We start from the raw sequence: 1,130 nt of genomic DNA on the forward strand, positions 1-1,130 counted from the left end.
ATCTTTTATTTTTGAAAATTATTTAACCTCTTTTCAAATTTATTTTCGAAATTTCTTCCTTCTCCCCTTCTTCTATTTATTTATTTATTTACTAATACTTCTCTTCACCTCTCTTCATCTCAAATCACTACCCCTATCTATTCATTCTTCTTCACTCCTATTCCCATTCTTCTTCTACTAACATAAAGGAATCTCTATACTGTGACATAGAGGATTCCTCTTTCTTTTCTTGTTCTCTTCTTCCCTATATGAGCAGGAACAAGGAAAAAGGCATTCTTGTTGAAGCTGATCCTGAACCTGAAAGGACTCTAAAGAGGAAATTAAGAGAAGCTAAATTACAACAATCCAGAGATAACCTTTTTGAAATTTTCGAACAAGAAAAGGAGATGGCAGCCGAACCTAACAACAATAATGGAAGGAGAATGCTAGGTGATTTCACTAAACCAACGTCCAAATTTGATGGAAGAAGCATCTTCATTCCGGCCGTTGGAGCAAACAATTTTTGAGCTAAAACCTCAATTAGTTGCTTTAATGCAACAGAACTCAAGTTTCATGGACTTCCATCTGAAGATCCTTACCAGTTGTTAACTGAGTTCTTGCACATTTGTGAGACTGTAAAGATGAATGGAGTAGATCCTGAAGTCTACAGGCTCATGCTTTTCCATTTTGCTGTAAGAGACAGAGCTAGAACATGGTTGGACTCACAACCTAAAGATAGCCTGGACTCTTGGGATAAGCTGGTCACGGCCTTCTTGGATAAATTTTTTCCTCCTCAAAAGCTGAGCAAGCTTAGAGTGGATGTTCAAACCTTCAAGCAAAAAGATGGTGAATCCCTCTATGAAGCTTGGGAAAGATACAAGCAGATGACCAAAAAGTGTCCTTCTGACATGTTTTCAGAATGGACCATATTAGATATATTCTATTATGGTCTATCTGAGTTTTCCAAAATGTCACTGGACCATTCTGCAGGTGGATCCATTCACTTAAAGAAAACGCCTGCAGAAGCTCAAGAACTTATTGACATGGTTGCAAATAATCATTTCATGTACACTTCTGAGAGGAATTCCGTGAATAATGGGACGCCTCAAAGGAAGGGTGTTCTTGAAATTGATGCTCTGAATGCCATATTG

General features: G+C 37.7%; 1 non-coding gene across 1 annotated transcript; it reads right to left on the bottom strand.

The window, feature by feature from the left end:
* Window positions 1–785: 785 nt before the first annotated feature.
* LOC112718680 (small nucleolar RNA R71) lies at window positions 786–889 on the bottom strand. Its single transcript, XR_003161010.1, has one exon. It is a non-coding gene; the product is annotated as a small nucleolar RNA R71 (small nucleolar RNA).
* Between the last annotated feature and the right edge of the window lie 241 nt (window positions 890–1,130).

This window comes from Arachis hypogaea, chromosome 10 (assembly GCF_003086295.3).
Source record: "Arachis hypogaea cultivar Tifrunner chromosome 10, arahy.Tifrunner.gnm2.J5K5, whole genome shotgun sequence".
Lineage (NCBI taxonomy): Eukaryota > Viridiplantae > Streptophyta > Magnoliopsida > Fabales > Fabaceae > Arachis > Arachis hypogaea.